Below are 19,220 nucleotides of genomic sequence, written 5' to 3'. Positions count from 1 at the left end.
TGGTTTTCTTTTTTTTCACTAGCTATTTGCCATGAACTCCCCTCCCAAAGAGGCAGGCAATGCAAAAGAAAAGAGAATATCAGCAGATTGATCAACTATTGTCATTTGCCTCAAAGCAATACTGGTGTTGCTTGTTTAGCTGTCCTTTTTGTTTTCTTTTGGGGGTTTTTTGATTTTTTGAGTAAAAGAAAGTTGTTTTTGACTATCAAAAAATCAGGAGATATAGGTGATCCAATAAATTCTGGTTTTCAGTCACCATATTTTCAATTTGACTGTGTGAAGAAAAAAGGAGGGGGGAGGGGGGATATTCTTGTTGATCTTCTTGCACAAACTGGTGAACGGTACTTGTGTACCAGCGCTTGAGCGGCCACATGCTCATCTTTTTATACCCAAAGCCAACAAATGCCACAATGATTTAACACTGCAGTCTCAAGAGCCACTGAAGAGACAGTTTTTATGCAAAGGTGGCATTTTAATCAAAATAAAAGAATGGTGTGAAATGAGGAGAGCAAACCAAATCCAAAAAATAAATCCTACAAAAGATTAGTGCCATGCTGACCTGTTTGGCTCCGTGGTTAGAGTGTTGGCCCTCGGACCGAAGGGTCATGGGTTTGATTCCTGGTCAAGGGCACGTAACTTGGTTGCAGGTTTGATCCCAGCCCTGGTCAGGGTGAGTTCGGGGGCCAACAGATCAATGTCTCTCTCTCTCCCTCTCTCTCTCTCATCCCCTCCTCTTTCCCTTACACTTTCTCTAAAAATCAATGGAAAAAATATCCTTGGGTGAAGATTAAAAAAAAAAAAGATAAGTGCCTGCTATTTTAATTGTCATTAAAAAAGAAAAAGAAAAATAGCAGATGAAGACCACTGAAATCCTATGTGTGGATTGCAAGGCATATAGAGGGGTAATCATGATGCCTTAACATTGAGAATTTGCCTCAGCAGCAATGATCGCTGGTATATTCTGCCCTGACAAGGGGAGACACTGGTTGATATGAATGAGCTTTTCCAATTTTACTTCTGAGTTTTGGAATAACTGGCTCCCTAGGTGACAATTATTCTGCCCATCCCTCCTCAATCTTCCCCATTCCCTTCTGGAAACACAAGTCCTTAAGAATTAAAACCCCCTGGGCCTTCCGGTGCTCTTCTCTCTCCAAATTGCAAGTCTGGCCTTGATGGACCTAAAGTTTAGAGTATGGAAATAGGAAGAGAAAGGCTATCTCTAACAGGAAACCTCTTCAGACTGGGGCAGCCCTCCAACATGACCTGAAATTAAAGCTTATTTCCCGGCCCTGGCTGGGTTACTCAGTTTATTAGAGCATCGTCCCGATACATCAGGGTTGCAGGTTCGATCTCTGGTCAGGACATATATAAGAGGCAACCAATGAATGAATAAATAAGTGGAGCAACAAATTGATGTTTCTTTCTCTCTTGCATGCTCTACCACTCTCTCCCTTCCCCCTAAAAAAAATTAAAAAAACAAAACCTATTTCCCTGTCAATAAAAGACCAGACAGAGGGCACATGCTACCTGGAGTCACTTTGGACCTGCTGGGATGCCTGATGGTCAGCATCTGAATGTGCTTTAGGCAAAAAGGGTCTACTGGCCTCCTGCAAAGTGTGGTGGGCAAGCTTCAAGGTCCCCATAGAGGTAGTGTCTTAGGGTGCCTTCACCCAAACATCTCTTCCCAAGAGTGTCAGAAATCCCATGAAGATTGATTTGTAACTTTGGAACATCCTAGGGAGATATGATTTCAGAGAGACTAAAATAAACATTTCTTCTTCCCCAAAGAATGTTTTTTCTCTTTTAAAATTTTATTATCATGAGGGAAGCTGTCATAATCAGTGACAAACATCTTAGTGTGAATTAGTTTGTTCAAATTACATTCCTATAAGCACATTCTTATGAAATAACATATAAAGGTCACTTCTCGAAAATGTTAGCAATCTATTGGGGGAAGGTTGGAGATGAATGTAAAGATTACTAAGATGCAGGACAGGGCATCCATGCCAAATGACTTGGATAAATAGGAAATATTGCAACAATTCAGAGCAGGGATAAATCATGGAAAGCTTCAAGGAGGGAGAAGGACTTGAGTTGGAAAGGAAGATAAAACAGAAATTGAGAAATGTAGCAATTGTCCAATTTTTTTAAGTCTTCACCATTTGAAGACTTTTGAGGGAATAATATCATTTGAGCTAATACTTTTAAAAAATTAATCTGAAATGCATTGGTATACTCTCTGGCTCATGCCACCAGGATCTGTCTTGTGCTCTCGTAGGTCATCCTGCCTTCAGTCCTGCCTTCCTCCCATCTAGTCTACAAAGATCAGCAGAGGGATCTAAAACTCAATTAGGATCCTAATGTGGCTCCATTATTTAAAACTCTTTCATGGTTCCTCATTGGTTTTAGGAAAAAATCTAAACCCACAAACATAGTTTTACAAGGACATGCTCATACATCTATCCCCAACTCTCCCCTTCCCAACATTGAATTTCAGCCACACTTTCTCTTCTTTCAGCCTAGAATAATAGGTCTTCCCACCCCACCTCCCTGCTGATCATCAAAAAACAAGGTTAACTCCTGGCCTCACCCTAAAGATCATTTCTTCCAGAAACCTAATCTGACCCCTAGACTAGGTCCCTTCCTACATGTCAGCATTTTTCTGGACCCTGTGCATATACTGCTGACAAATTATTCATGGTCTCTGCCCCTGGTGGAGCTTCCATTCTGAGAGAAGACACAAAAATAGCAAACAAACTCATAAATATACATGATCATTTCAAGTGGCATTAAGGACAATGATGAAAATAAATGGATGGTGGGCCAGGGACCAATGAGGGCAATGGCTGGGTCAATGAGTAGAGTATAGTTGTATCCTCTTAAGTGGAGTGGTCAGAGGAGTTTGGGCCCCTGCCATGTTTCTCTTGTACCCTGCGCTTCCCCACCACAAGTAATAATCCAATGTGGTAAGAGCCATTTATCCATCTACACTCCCCATGAGATGATAAATGTAGGGAAAAGGTCTATCAATTTCCTTATTTCTCCCCAGTTGCTTAACACGGTGCCTGGAATATAATGCTGAATAAATGTTGCTTGAGTAGGTGCGAGATTAGAAGGGGGAAGAGTTGAGTGAGAAGACCGTAATGGTTGCCCAGTTAGAGCTTATAACGGCCTGAGTTACGATGGTGGTACCTGATAAAAGTAGTTTATTGTAGAGAAATATCAACAGGACCTGGAGACTAAGTGGAAGGTAAAAGGGTAGAAGAAGGAAGACGGAGAATGAAGGGGTGGGGGGAGAAGAAGGGGGAGAGAGGGGAGGGGAGAGGGGAGGAGAGAAAAAAGGGATACTCCTTTAAGGCTTTGAACACAGGTTACAGGGAGAATGGAAGACAGCTAACTATTGACTATAACCTGTCTCCTGCACACACAGCTGGATAACATTACCCAGCCTTCTTTGCAATTAGGTCACGTGACCAAGTTCTAGCCAGCGGAAAGTGAACAAGGTGATGCACACCACTCTCAACATGGCCTGAATCATCCTCCACAAGAGCCTCCTGCCATCTGGAGGTCAGTGCCTGAGACCTCCTTGGAAGCCGTGCTCTGCAGGTGGCAGGACCTCTCTCTTCCTGGCCCCTGAACGACAAGGCAGAGCCCACCCCTCCTCTATCTTCACCCAGACGGAGGCCCAGCGGATGTTTCTGCCTTGAGATGTTGATAGGTCAAAGCATGTTACTAGATCAAGAAATGAGTAGAGATAGGGAAGTTAGGAGAAGAAAAGTGGTTTAGGTTTGAGTGTGGGGAACACTAATAAGTTTGATTTTAGAAAGTGGAGTGTGAACTTTCAGAAAAATGTTCAGCTGAAAATGTCTCCAAGGAAGTTGGGGCTGTGGTTTGTTTACAATGAGTGGGAAAAATAGACGAAGTTGATTAGAGAGGAGATAGAGAACAAATGGGCAGAATCTTTTAAAATCATTAATTTTAGAGACTAGGAAGAGGAAGTGAGTTTGAAAGGCACGAGGACCTAGGAACCGAGTGTCCCAAACCCAGTGGAGAGGCCCCAAGGAAGGACTTGGTCAAGGTCAGGGAAGTTGCCAGTGCTGAGCCCCGTGGCGTGTTGGAGCACAGTGCGCGGAAGCCGGATTGCGCGGTGGTGGTGAGACAAGGATGTGGAGGGAGTAACTGGAGAATCCTCTTTCCCCCCAAAAAAGAAATGTTGCTGTGGAAAGTTGAAAGCTGTGTCAGTGGCTAGAGAGCGTCTTGAGGGTACGTGGGACTGAAGAAGAAAACCCTACAGAAGCTGTGGGACAGAGAAGGGGTAACAAACGTGAAAATGTCTGGGGGGGAATTTGGGAGGGGTGGTGCGAAGGACATGGCTAGGGGTGCAACTCTGGCAACAGAGGGATTCTTTTCACATGAGACATCGGTGAAGGGGAACATAACCCACTGCTCGGCTCCGAGGTGGGAAGGAGGAAAGGGGCCACCTGAGAAGCAGGTGGCAGAGATGTGACCCTTCAGGGTGCATACTTGTGAGTTCTCCCATTACCCTCTTATTTTCATTTCATTTAGAGGTTTCTGTTCACATATCTAGTCTTACCTCTCCAGGTCAATGTATTTCTTGGTCACCAAATCACAAGACTGTGCCCAAAGTCAAGGACTTGGGGTCTGAATGGTGCTCCAGTATCCTGAAAAATGATGATAATTATGTGAAAGCCAATACACTGGCTGAAAGAGTAGGAAAGAACCATATTTCACACTGGTAATATGTTAATATGGAGCCTGTTCTGGAAAACAGACGACTTCTCTTGAATTGTAGACTCTCTGGGACCCGGATTCCAGGGATAGAAAGGAAAAATCTATTTTCGGCCTGTAGCATAGAGCCTGAAACATAGTAAGAGCTCAGCAGATGTTAGCTGCTCTTATTAATATTATCATTAACAATTCTCCCCTGGGGGGAAGTAGTCAGCCTAGAAACGGTGTGACCAAGGGGTCATTGATCATGACAGCAAACCCAGCACTTTTATGGCAGGACTTTCATGGGAAGGGGAGGGGGAGAGGGAAGGTGACGAAGAGGAGGCAGGAAGACGAGGGCCTGGGCTTCCCACTAATGAAGAGGGCCAAATTTATACTTTAATCATTTCACCAAATGAGGTGCTATCTTCAGTCTCAAAGTTACTGTGACAGGACTGAAAGCAGCCATTCATCATACAACCTTAAACTTGTGTTCCATTTTTGGATCAGACTGCCTTTATGGTTCCCCAAGAATTAATATTTTTCATAAGTCTTTATTTATCTTGCAAGATTCAATTGCACTGTAATTTTATATTAAGTGCTATTAGGTTAAATGTAAACACAAATTATGGGATTCAAATGTATAATTTAAATGATTTAAAGCCTCATTTTTCTTTTTCTTTATTTTTTTATTACATAAAAGCCTTAAAACATCAGAAATGAGGCTGAGAGTTCCTTGCTAGAGATTAACTAGTTTAGTGATTTTTAACCAAAGGAGCACATCTGAGTCACTGGTGGAATTTCTTGATAAACAACGCCTCACCCACCCCAAGAGTCTGATTCAGGAGGTCCAAGTGTGTCCAAACCTGCATTTATTCTAAAACGCTCCCCAGTATCCTGACCACATTTCTGAGTCATATCCACCAGTGGGGTCCAGGTGTCCCTCCTGACTCAGCATCCAGGCTCCTCCCATGGGTTCACAGCCTGCATGTCATTTGCCCTGACCTGGAGGGCCTGGGGCTGGGGCTTTTGCACTCTTTCAATATTAGCAATGAGTCCTTTGTTTCTTGTCATTCTGATTAAATCAGAGCCGTGAAGCAGGACACGATGTGGATCTCCTAAAAGCTATGAGTATCCGGCTTCAAAAACAATAAAATAAAAGAGCCACTTCTCTCTCTCAAGAAATTTGCTTTGGGAGGCATATGTCCCAAAACGCGAATGACGAATTAACTAGGAAGTTTGTTTTAAGAACAAGACTTCACTCTCTATACCAGTGGGCATGGAAATGTGCTGAATTCCCACTTTCTCAGGATCCCGGGACTCTGCGTCTTGCCCTCGGGGCCACTCCTGAAGAGGGGCTGGAGTCAAATGTTCCGGCTCCTCCCCTCCAGGACTCACAGGACCCTGGGACAGCTGGCCTCTGGTGCTCCAGGAAAAGACCGAGCATTTGTCGATGTCTTAGACTCCTGAGGGACGGTACAGGACACAGATGCTGCCTAGAGTAGAATCGACCATGTGTCATCTTTGTGCTTCCAGAGGGTCACGGCACATTAGCATTGGTTTTGGTGCCTCTCAGAGGGACAGGGCGTTCAGTCTCCAGATTTCATTCAAATTCTGGACTTAATGTCTGCACATTTGACACTAAATCATATCCTGTCTCATGGAATCGATGATCTTGTCTTCTGTTGTTGTATAACTTTATCTGAGTGTATCCCATCTCCCTGATTAGATTGTAGGTTCCTCGGGCAGGAATTATAAGTTATTCATCTTTGTATCCCCACAGTATGGGTTCACTGATTTCAGATCAAATGAGCAGAAGAGTTCAGGAAAGTAGCCCCAATCTAATTTATTGGCGCTCTTCCTATTAAGTCACAGCCCAAAGTCTGATCCTTAGGCCTTGCCCCTAATTGTTAGAAAGATGAGCAGTAAAGCAGATCATTGAATACAGCCCTGTGTGAAGATGACTCTGCAGATAAATGGATCAGGGCTTTGTCCATTGTTGGGGAATCATCTATGGACATCATCATTTGAAGTTCCTGAAGTCTCTTGAATTTTGGAAACACCAAGAAGAAAGATAAAAATGATAGTGGGTGGCAAATGAGGTGTACGGCTTCGGATTTTCCTTAGCTGAGGTCCAGTTTTTCTTGGCTAGGTTTAAGTAGATGGTATGTCAGTGCTGAGGACCTGAGGAGCAAGCACACTGAAACATAACAGGTAGGAGCATAAGCCGCTATCACCTGGTATAAACAGGATTGACACACTTATGAAATCCACCAATTCCACTTCTGGAATTCAACCTGAGGAAGTAATACAATGCATGCAAAGATGTACATTAAGAAAGTTCGTGAAAATTTGAAAATATTGGAAACAACACAAAAGTCTACTAATGGGAGATTTGTTGAGTAATTGGCTGGCTATACAATGGAATATTGTGCAGCTGTCAAAAGGTTAAGGAAATTTTTAACAGAGTATTTCATCATTTATAAGATGACTTTTTAATTTTTTAAAATCTCTGAAATTAAGATGTGCTTTATAATCTACAGAGCCTACAGTTTATAATCTGCAGTATTTTTATTCTTACTGGTACATAAGCTTACAATCACAAGTGTCTTTCATTCAGTGAAGTGTGGCATATTGACATGGAAATATGGCCATTATAGTTCAGTTAAAAAAGAGTGCTAGAGAACACTACGTAGATAAGATCCTATTTATGTTGATATGTTTGTTGATTTCTGGAAACGTATCAAATTCTTAATAGTGATTGTTTAGGAAGGGTGATAAGAGCTTTAATTTTATCTATTTTTTGGAATAATTTGCAACATTCATGTATTATTAGGAAAAATAAAGATATTTTCAAATTTATCAGTGGCTTTGTCTTTTCTTTCCACCCACCATAGGGCCGTTACTCTGAGTGAGAATTTCAGGACTGACTGCCCACAGCAGAGTCAGGTGAGCAAAACGCTGCCTTTCTCTCCCCCAGCCACAGTCAGCAACATGGTCACAGCCGCCAGTTTATGGTTCTTGGCTCTTAATCCAGACAGTTTTTGTGAAGCGAACTTGCATGGCTGAGCTCCCACATGACCTGCATTACATTTAGCCTAACAGGGTTGGTGCCATGTTTGTTTATGATGAAGGCAGGGAGATGCTGTCAGGGAAGCCTATTTGGCGGGGGAAGGAGAGAGACAAGGTGGTGGTTAGAAGAGAGAAGCTAAATATCCTTATCATGAAAAAATAAGAAACAGAAAAGGGGAAAAAGGACATTTGGAAGCTGAGTTTGCCATTTATCTTCTTCTGACCCAACAGCTATACAGGTTTAGTAAAGACATGGCCATCAGAATATTACCTCCACTAGGACTATAGGATTGAACAGTTAACTGCTTAAAAGGAGAATTCAGAACCAAGAATAATCACTTAAAATAATAAGGGCTTTAAAAAAAACACATTTATTTAAGCAATCATAATTAGATAATAACCAGAGTCATTTGAATTTATTTTATGTGATGTTTAAATTTATAAGCATTGTGCTCAGTAAAATGTTATCAATAAAATTAGCATTCTTACCACTTTCTCTCTCAATAACTTTTCAGTTGCTATTATCTGCAATTTTAGTAGCATCTCATCAGTAAAGGCTCATTGTGGCTGGCCCGTCTGTTCCATTAATAATTTCTTAATTAAATGAGGTGACAGCTGTCCCTCCTTGTCCTCACTAGTTGTCACTCTTTCTTTCCAAGCTAATTTTTTTCTGGTCTTCCTTAGGCCCCCCATCCCCCAACACACACACACACACACACACACACACACACACACACACACACACGCAGGCTTAGCTCCTGGTGTCTTTCACAAATGGATGTGGAATGCTTCTCTGAGCCTCACGCCTACCCCAATCTGCTTCCTCTCTGTCTTCTTGATTTTAGTTCTGTTATTTTTTTCCCCTTCAAAAGCTTTTCTCACCTCTCACCATCTCTCGTCTCTAGTTCTTTTGGTTGCCTTGGGTTTCTTTTCTGCTGAGCTCTCATTTTTCCCCCTCAAACAATTTAATCACATTACTGTCCTTTTCTATTTCTCTATACACTTCAGCTAATGTTCTAAATATCCAATAATAACAACATAGTACTTATGCAAAGAGACAAAATTAGTGCCAGCTTCCTCATGGAAACCCCTTATGACCTTGCAACTGTCAGCATCATATAAAAATTCCCCACTGTAGCCATTTGTTTATTTCTTCAGTTCCAAACTTTTTGTCCCTAGCAATTTTTCTTAATGAGAAATGGAGATGTTAACTTTGGAACAAGAAGTCTATCTGATACCAAAATATAACTCTCAGGAGAATGTGTTTCTTTCTTTCTTTTAAAAAAAATATGTCTTTATTGATGTCAGAGAGAGGAAGGGAGCGAGCGAGAGAGAGAAACATCACTGATCGGCTGCCTCCTGCATGCCCCCTACTGGGGACCGAGCCCGCAACCCGGGCATGTGCCCTGACCGGGAATCGAACCTCAAGCTCCTGGATCCCAGGTCAACGCTCAACCGCTGAGCCACGCCTGGCTGGGCAAGGATGTTTCTTAAGTACTTCATCTTCCAGGATTGCCTTTTACTTTGTCTTGTTATTGTTTGGATAAATAAATAGCTATGAGCTTAGAAAAAATCTAGGATTATCTTTGACTTAAGATTAAAAAAAGTGATTCAGGATTCAGCCCTTATTTTATCCAAATTGGCTTATATATTCCTGAATTGTGCATGTAAAAGTATAGATAGAACTAGAAAAGACCTCATTGTTTTATAGATGAGGGCCCTGAAAAAGTAAAGCTTTTGAACTTGTACTGTCCAATACAGTAGCCACTAGCCACATGTGGCTATTTACACTTAAGTTAATTAAAATAAAATAAAAAAAGGCTGGCTGATTTTGCTCACTAGTTGAGCATTGACTCATGAACCAAGAGGTCCCTGGTTCGATTCCCGGTCAGGGCACATGCCCAGGTTGTGGGCTCGATCCCCAGTAGGGGATGTGCAGGAGGCAGCCAGTCAATGTTTCTCTCTCATCAATGTTTTTATCTCTCTATCTGTCTCCCTTTCCCTCTCTCTGAAATTAATAAGAACATATATTTTTTAAAATGCCATGTTTCTTTGTCACACTAGTGATGTTTCAAGTGCTCAGTAACCACAATGGCTAGTGGCTACCACATTGCACAGCATAGATACACATTTCCATTTCAGCAGAAAGGTTTGTTGGAGAGCCCTGGTTTGGATTACATAAAGCAGAGGTTCAGGAATCTGGAACTCAGTATTCCTGTAAATTGAACACCCCAGTGCCCTACAATGAAACTTATTTTGTAATGTTGTCTTACAGTATAGGGACCTGAGAGGTCAGGTACAGAGGGAAACTGAATTAAATATAATTTCATATGGTTGGTTGCTCATGAAAAGATGCTTTTCAGCTTACAAGGCATTTTCACATCCCTCATTGTATTTGAAGCTCACAGCAGCCTTGTATGGAGGAAAAACAGGTGTTCACATTTTCATTTCCCAGAGGGGGAAACAGCAGCTCAGAGGCATTCAGGCTTGTCTAAAGTCACACTCCTTTTGAACTAGGACATAAACCCAAGTCTCCTGCTCCAAGTCCCTTGGTCTTTTCATCATATTGAAAAGCACCAGGGGAATAAGTATTATTTAAACTACAAAAAAATATTTTTTAAATCATGTGTATTAAGAACATTCTAGAAACCAGGTGCTGTGCCAAATGTTTACGTGCATTATCTCCTGTAATCCTCAGCCTGAACTTTAACCTTAAATGTCCAACTGCCTACTTGACCTTTCCCTTTGAAAGTCTGGTAAGTTTTCCAACTTACAGCGTCTAATCACAGCATTGCAATAGCCTAGACAAGACAGAGTAGCGTAGATGAAGGTGGTTTTCACGAATATGGATGGGAATTAAGATGCCTGGGGTATATTTTAGAGGGTGAATTCATTGGATTTGTTGATAGGGAAGGAGAGGGAAACTGATGAGCCAAGAAGGAACCGGATTTCTCACCTAAGCAATAGATGGTTAATGCTCTTTACTGAGGCAGAGTGTTTGTTTAAAAGTGTAAATCAGGTAAGAGGACCCCTCTGTTTAAATTCCTCAGGGGATCCCCATTGCTCTTAGAGCAAAGCCCCAATCCCTGACTTAGGGACCTGACCAATTTCCAGCCTCTCTCCTACTTCATATTCTTTGGCTCCCTGTGCTTTGGCCCCAGGGCCTCCTTTCTGTTCCTCCAGCTCTGGAATTCTGCCCCCTCCCTCAGCTTTGCTCTTGCTTCCTCAGCGCAGAAAGCTCTTTCTTAGCTCTACCCAAGGATGCTCACTCTCTTCTCCCCAGGTCTCAGTTCAAATGTCACCTACTTAGAGAAACCTCTTCTTGCCATTTTGTTGAAAGTAGCCCACATGTTTACTTCCTTCGTATCACCACCTCACAATTTTAACGAATTCATTTACTTATTTATTTCCTTGTTTATCGTCTAGGGACCTCATCACCTGTGTTTTCTGAACTATCTTCCTGAACCTTGAACAGTGCCTGGCACATAGTAGGGGCTCAATAAATTTCTATTCAATAAGCAAATGACCTTGGAAGTAATTTCTATTATTATTTTCATCATTTTACAACTAAGGAGATGGAGGCTCACATAATAACTTGCTGGTTGTTTTACATTTAGTAGGTTGTACAGCCAAAAATTGATCCTAAATATATCTGATGCCAAGACCTGCTCTTCTTAATCATAGATCTATGCTCTGTCCTTATTTTTTAAATCTTCCTGTGTTCGTTCATTAATTCATTCATTCATTCATTCATTCATTCATCATACAGTTATTGAGCATTTACAGAGTAAATGCCAGGCACAACTGGCCACACTAGGCAAATTCTAGTTCTTTAGAAAACATGATACATTCCCTGCCTTCATCTCAAAAATCTTACTTAAATGTTTGTAAGGTGAAAAATGATCACCTATTCATTGTACATATTTATGTGATTTGATTAAATCTGTATGTACTGATTATAACAAAAGAATCATAGGAATAAGCAAGTTCTTTAGTGGTCGTTTCTTTGTCTATCTCCCCTGTCATTCTTGGTGACAAGAATTTCTTCTTTCAAATAATTTTATGGAATGGAGGTTTTACAGGATATATTTTTTAAAAATATGTCTTTATTGATTTCAGAGAGGGGAAGGGAGAGGGAGAGAGAGAGAGAAACATTAATGAGGAGTCATTGCTCGGCTGCCTCCTGCACGCCCCCCACTGAGGATTGAGCCTGCAACCCAGGCATGTGCCCTGCGTTGCAGGAATTGAACCACAATCTCCTGGATCATAGGTCGATGTTCAACCGCTGAGCCATGCCGTCCGGGCCAAGATATTTTAATAACTGGCCAAAATAAAAGTAACTCTGTTTGGGACCATCTTTTCACTCTTCCATGTCACGTTTCCATGCCTCTGAGCCTTTGAACATGCTGTTCCTTCTGCCTGGAATGCCCTTTCCTCATTGATGGTTTTCTTGTCATATTTCAAGACTCCGCTTGAACCTTACTCTGTAGGAACTTCTGGATTTCTCTTAGGCAGTCATCACTCCTTCTACTGTGGTTTTAGAGTGATCTGATACATTTCTTTAATTGAGCTCACGTACTTATAGTATTGTTATCTGTTTATAGATCACGAGATTCGGAGCTTCATGAGTGTAGAGACCGTCCATCCTTCACAGGGTTTTCTCCACATCTCTTTTCTAGCTCTTTTCTAGTGGCAGCTCATTTCCAGAGGGTACCACTCCCAAGGGCAGAATCAGTAGATCTTGGGTGAGCTCCTGATCCAATTTGGGACTTGGAACTGAGAAAAGGAACTCAGTCGCTCTTTATGTTGAGGCAATAAATTTCAGTTATTGGCAGCCTTGCTTACTGACATGAGGGCAAAAGAAATGGAAGTCTTTAGAAAGAGAAGAATGAAATAAATGAGGTGAGAGGAAGAGAGTGTCCTGAGCTCCAGAAATCCCATTTCTAGTTCTTCTAGAAATCATATTTCACTTCTAGGGTTTCTACAAATATGCTGTGGTATCGCTATAATGAATTATACCCTAGTCCTGATAATGAATCCCTCTTTGTGCATGGACTAGTTCAAGTTGAATTTCTATCACCACCAAAAATAAATAAGTTAACATAAATTAACAGTTCTAACTCATATAAGTTAACTCGAGCATCTTTGAATCCCCAGTGTTGAGTTGAACGTCTTTACCTTCTTGTACTTACTAGATAAGTTAGTATTAGTAAATTAATTCTTACCTCAGTTCCTGTGCCATACAGTTTTCATAACATGAAATAAAAATGCCTAATCTTCTAAATGGCCAAATAAAATATGTAGTTGTGTTTTAGTCCTTTAAACATGAACTAGCTAGTTTAAAAAATATATAGTAAAATTCAGTTTTTGAATAAACTTCCAAACTACTATAATAATCCAATTATAAACATAAATGCCTATGAAGTGAACCACATCTTTGGGTAGGGTAACATTTACTACATGAGGTGCTCATCAGCACATGGTAGGTGGGACAGAGACTGTGTAGCAGAGGCTGTTTTCACCTCTCTTGCTGAGCACTTTTATGACTTTGGGCAAGTCACTCAACCCCCCTGTACTTCAGTTTCCTCATTCAAAAGACAAAAAGGGGGTAGGGAGTTGGGGTTAGATAATATCTATCCTACTCCCAAGTTTATTATGCCTATTAAGTGACGTAACTCATTAAAGTATCAACAAGCTATTAAAACGATAACCAAAAGGGTTATAACTTTCACTATTACCCTATCATCTCCCTAGTAAGTACTTGGATAAGTAGTTTTCTCTTCATTTTGTGCTTATGGAGAGCTGTTAGTAAAAAACTAAATAAACTAAATCCTGCAACCCTATAGCAGCTTTACTATTATAAGAACTCAACCGATGATCGGTTGGTGAAAACCACTTCCCAAGACAGACGCCCTTTACAATAATAATAGTAAGTTAGACTTGCCTGACATTTTATTTTGAAGGAAATCCAAATCATTCAACAAGCAAGTATTGTCCCTTTTTCAAGGGCTGAGGAAACGGCCCCCTGAGACGATGCACCGGGAAAGCCATGCCGCTGGTGAGCGACAACCAGAGGGAAAATGCTGAATCTTCTGCTCCTATCATCCAGGATCCATTAACAAAGACACTGTTCTTTCTACACAAAAATAACCGATGCAGGAACACCCCAAAATGCTTTCCCGCAGTTGTGAAGGATCAGGCCGGACATGAGTGGCCGCTTAATCACCGCTCCCCTCTGTGCCGAGCTTCCTGACCCGTCTTCCTCCCGGTACTCTCCAAGAATCGCAGGAAATCAGACCTCTAATATGGAAAAAATAACACTTAACAAAGAGAATGGCAAACATTTCCACCGGGCTTGTGTTTTCTGAAAACACATCGATTAGCTTTTTGGGGACGAAGTCTCTGGAGAAAGAGCAGGATGGACCTTGGGAAACACTTGGCCCCCAGCCTCTCTGGAGAGTCCACAGCTAAGGAGAATCTGAGCTGGGCAAGGAGTGGGGGCCCACACTTGGGGAGGCGGCAGGAGAGGAGGGAACACAGAGAGGCTGTGTGCCACGAATGGAGCTCCTCTCTCCATGGTCTTTCTTTCCCTGAGCCCAAAGCAAAGGTTTGGGGAGCATGTGAAGAGCGCTTCTATTTTCTCAAGGACCGTGATTAGACACAGATCCAGGGAACTCTCCCCTAGAAACCAATCGAGCAGAGGTCATGTTTTGCTTTTAGAGGGGCAGGTGAATGTGCGCTGCAAGGGAAATACAACTTTGAGAAAGGGGAAACAGAAGGGAGTCTGCAGAAACAGGGAAGGGGACCAGAGACAAGCAGAGAGTCAGGAATGCCAGGGGGAGCGAGGCTGGCTTGCAGAGGGGAGCTGGCAGGCCGTGGCTGCTTTCCAGGTACCCCACTGACTCCATGCCCAGCCTGCCTCGTTTTCCATCCCCCAAGAGCCAATCAGCTGCTCCTCCCCGCTGCACGGGAGATCATCAAAGAGATTTAATAACGGTTGGCAAATGTCAAATTACATTGAAGCCACACCAAATTCCAGACATTTAGGGCTGTGCAGTCATTAACAATCAATTAGTGAACTTGCTTTTCGGTCAAAGCATTTTTTATTCTCTCTCCTTTCCATGACAGGAAAACACATGCTTTGCTTTTTTTCTCCCTGGGCAGCTGAGCGATGCATCAGCCCTGGAGCTTGGTCAGGGAAGGAACAATCTAGTCCCTTGTTCTCATTGTGGTTTCGTTTCCTTCTTTGCTCCCGCAACAGCACTTTCAGGCAAGGAAGGAACGCTGAGTGGCATCTGTACATCCCGTCCTGCAAACACGAGCGAAGGAAAGAGACATCGGTCATTTTCTCTTTCCTGGGAATCACGAAGCAGAAAAAGCTAAAGGGGACAGGGAGCCACAGCCGGCTGTCTAGTTGCAGCGAGGACTTTGGCGCCTGCAGCTGGCGGCAGGTGAGCTCGGTCCCCCCCACGGGCGCAGGTCCTGCTGCAGCCGAATCTCATCCCACCACCCACCCCACCACCGCAGCCTCGAACAGTCACCTCGAAACAAGGCGTCGCCCTGTTGATCGCCGAGTATCTGCCCCCTTCCCCTTCCAGACGAGCTCAGGTTTATGGCAATTCCCTTCCTGTTCCCGAGCCAAGCCCCTCAGGTCTGGGGTCTACGGGCCAGAGGAAGGAGATACGCAGGAATCCGTGTCCGAGCTTGCACAGTTTGGAAATTCCTCCTTTGAGCCTGTTCTTCCTGCTAGGTCTTCCACACGCCTATTTTTAGAATCACTTTTTCAGAATATAGAAGAGCCCGTGTTATCCACCGCCACGTGGGTTTTATGATAAAATCTGGACATAAAAGGGGCTTTGCTCAAAGGGCTTTGTTGACAGGCAGTGACAGAGGAGGCAAATGTTGACAAAAACAAATAGGACTTGACACAGAGAAGGTGTCGCTAGCGTTTCAGAAGCCAAGAGCAGGGCCAGAGTGGGGGAGTCCTTCGGGCCCAGGTTAGGGCCTGGGCCAGAGATCGTCTCAGCACAGGGTGTGAGCTGCCAAAGCCAAACGAAAGGACTGAATGAAAACCAACAAAACCAAAATGCACCGGCCCCTAAGAGTTACCACCAGGGGTCTTTTCTAAAAAAACCATACAACCCAGGAAAGGTTCATTTCAGCCACTTTCAGAAGAGGATTCCTGGGACCTCACCTGATCAGCTATCTCCCTAGAAGTCACCCAGTAGTAACTGGTGAGAGAGCAGTTCTCATTGTGACAGATCCCAAGCAAATGCAGCCTGAGGAAGACATACCACACTCTGAGCAGATTTTAAGTACATATGAAAATCCATATTTTTACAGAGTAAATACTAGAGAACACTTGTTTGCATTTTTAAATGTTGCTTTGCTTTACGTATGACTGTTTTTTCAGACTGTGAGGTGCCGAGTTCTTACTCCCACATAATGACTCAGAAAATTGCATTTTTAAAAGAACTCAATGACTTTAATTCATGTGGTCATGGGCCTGCACCCTGAGAAACACGCCACACAGCTGACTTCGGTGTGCATGTAAATGAGAGTCAGTTTCAATTTGGGGAATGATGATGTTGCATAAACCAAGACTCACCTGTATTGTGATGGACAGGACTGTGAGCTAAGGGAGAAAAATGTATGATCGAGACTTTACAAGTTACCTGGAATTAAGATTCACCAAACAGCTATTTTAATATTGCTCATGTTTATTGGTAAGAAACATTCAAATGGGTATGTGGCCAACACATCTTACACAACATGCATATCCCTGTGACTGATCCACTCACTGGCATGTGACAGTGAGGCTGTGTTAGAAGCCTGCGTGTCACCTGGCGGTTTTCTGTTTCTAACTGCACCTAAGGAAACCAGGGAAACAACCAAAACTATTCTCTAGAAGCACCATTTTAAATAATGTTGGAAAATGGACACCCTCCAACTGGGAGACAGTGGTCCTCTAAAGGTACAGAGGAGGTGGGGAGGAGGAAGGCGTACCTAGGGCCAGGTCAGCACCACAGAGGGAAGCCCAATATGGGCTTTGGGGCCGGTTCCTCACAGTGTTTTTTTGCAGACACCAGGAGGCAGAAAGGAGGGAGAAAGGAAAGAGGAAAAGAGAGTAAATGGGAAGAAAAATGAAAACACACACAAAAATCAAGATTGAGAACAGAAAGGTGTTAAAAGTTCCCAGAACCAAAGTTAAGATTCAAATTTTGACCATTTATTAAAATTGTCATCATATACTATGTACATTAGAGTGTAATTAGATATTTCTAGGCAGGGATGAAAAACGATTTTGTAACAAATTTGACACTGAGTCAATTCATTTACGGTTTCAAGTAAGGCAAATCTTTAGGTCTTTGCCTCCATGAGTTCACCTGAGCATGGAAATTAGATCGGGGCGTTTATTTCTTATAGCCTGGGGTCTTTGATTTAGCAATCCCATAATCCCAGTCCATGTACCTCTCAGAACAGTCTGCAGACTTAACCCCAAGAACACAGCATATTGTTTAGCTACAGAAAATACATCATCATGGCTTTGGCTTTGATATTAGAGCCCACAAATAATGTTCCTTTAAATATTCCCCCAGGGACTCATATACGTTTCCATCTTTATGAAGGAACCTTGATGCTCTACTCACAGCAGCAGGACCCCAGAAGTTGTTGCTTCAAGGAACAGAAAGAATCAAGCCCATAGCTAGAGATCTGCCATTATTATCTAACCAGGTGACACCTATGTACTGGAGCTGTTTCCTGTGGTGAGCTCTGCAGACCCAGGTTTCTGTAGACTCTCATTTTGATCACATAGGAGACTTCGCTGGCTACAAAATATTGCTTCAGTCCCTTTCTGAAGTCTTTGGTATCCTGCATCTCCACAGCAATGGGCAAAGAACTGCCTGCCTGCCGCCTAGCCCTCCCCACCTGCCGCGGCCCAGCCTTGGCCACCTGCTTCTATATTTTTTTCTTACCCATAATCCCCATCTCTCCTCCTCCTTGTACTTAAAACCATCTCTTCAAGGTTCCTTCATAGAGATGTATTTTCTGTTTCTTGTGAAAGGAAAGAATAAACTGATTCACATTATAGTACACATGACAAAACATAAAGGGTTCTCTCTTCCTGGCTCGTTGTAGTTTAAAAATAGGGAAGCCTTTAAGCAACAAAGAAATATTTCATAGTAGAATATCAGGTGCCTGGCAAGCTGGCTAGAAAAACATCTTAGGGCTGAATTGTGTGTATGTATAGGGGGTGACCTGGTGATCCCAGAAAACGTGTCGTAAAAGCGAGCACATTTTTTAAAGCCACTTTATAAGCACATGAAGTGCATTTTTATAGCATTTGTTTCTAGGCATTGACTGTTGATTGTGGACGTGAGAGGGTGACTTCCTTGTGCAGTCAATGACTAATGGTCAGGCCTCCATTCCTAGAATAATGGCATCACTTGGCCACAAGTCCTTCTACTGAGAGTGCCTGTCCCTGAGGGAGGATGGGTGTCCCAAGAATGGGACAGCAGGGCGAGTGCATGCTCGCTTCTCTATGGCCACGCTAGCTTCTTCCTCCTGAGAGACCTCCGGGTCCTTAAGTAACTTCCCAGTCATCAAATCAGCCTCTATTAAATTTTCACATGCACTTAGTGTTAAATTCAATTTGAAATGTGCTCCAAGGAGCATCATATGGACTAAATAATTAGCTAAAGAGAAATGGTACAGAATAGATTTTAGAAAATGGCATAGAACAATGCCTCTCCAGTACCCCCAGTGGTAATTGAGTCTTTTAAAATAACACAAAGATGAGTTTTTTTATTTTGAGTTATATATTAATTTTTCCATTGTGTTTAAAGGAAAAACAGTCAAAAGAGTGGTTTTAGGACTATTTTTGCTTTGGACAAAGCTAACACAGTTTAAGTTTTTAAAAAGTGGGTCAATTTAAAGAAAAATATTAAAGAAATAATGGTGCAAGGATATGGCAAGAATCTTGAAGGTCATACTCAAGTGATTAAAGTTTAAGAAACACCACCAAGACTAGCAGACCTGCGTATCAACAACTCTTGGCTAACTCCTGTTATAAAGAGGATGCGCTGTATGGCCTTGGGCAAGTTGCAACCTCTCTGAGCCTCAGATTACTTTACAATGGTGGCATTGACGATCTCCAAGATCCCTTCCAATTTTAGTATGTGATGATATATCTATATTACGGTTACCTTCTGTGACTAAAGGAGAGGAAATGGAGAAATTAAGTCAGGGTGGTCAATGCGACATCATGGTAGACACACATAAGCATCGAGTTAGCTCCTGGTTAACCTCCAGCATCAGTGAGGAATAGGGGAAGGTGCATTAGATTGAGAGTCAGGGGACCTATGGGTCAGCTCACCACTTGCTGTCTCCCCTGTGCCTTCACAAAGTCACATGCCTTC

The sequence above is a fragment of the Miniopterus natalensis genome, chromosome 8 (genome assembly GCF_054644295.1).
Source record: "Miniopterus natalensis isolate mMinNat1 chromosome 8, mMinNat1.hap1, whole genome shotgun sequence".
Lineage (NCBI taxonomy): Eukaryota > Metazoa > Chordata > Mammalia > Chiroptera > Miniopteridae > Miniopterus > Miniopterus natalensis.
Note: the sequence above shows the minus strand (reverse complement) of the source record.